The following is a 415-nucleotide window of genomic DNA, read 5'->3' as shown; positions in this document are numbered from 1 at the left end:
TCTGCAAGAACAACCAGTGTTCTTAACCCCTGAGCCATCTCTCCAGCTCCAACACCAGATTTTTTTATGTTTACAAAATACCCCTGACTTTGAATACATAGATATATCTTGAACTTGGTAGATGAGACCCTAATAGTCTATGCTCTGTGAACCCTTTTGTTTTGTTTTTTGTTTTTGTTTTTGTTTTGAAAAAATCCCAGTCTGAATGGTTTCTCAAGGAAACTTACTGGATTTCAAGTCTAAGAGCATAATTATCACCATTCACTTCCCACAATGTTGGAACATTTCCTGCAAACTATATTAGGGTAAGCTGTTGCATCATATACTTAGCTAACAAAATTATTTAGGATTCTCATTCACTAAATTTAAGGTTTAGAATACATTGAAAAAAACAAAAATAATACTGATTTGGCTT

This window comes from Nannospalax galili, unplaced genomic scaffold (genome assembly GCF_000622305.1).
Source record: "Nannospalax galili isolate Female #2095 unplaced genomic scaffold, S.galili_v1.0 scaffold41, whole genome shotgun sequence".
In the NCBI taxonomy this organism is placed as follows: Eukaryota; Metazoa; Chordata; class Mammalia; order Rodentia; family Spalacidae; genus Nannospalax; species Nannospalax galili.
The sequence above is the reverse complement of the archived record's forward strand: the minus strand, read 5'-3'. Positions refer to the sequence as shown.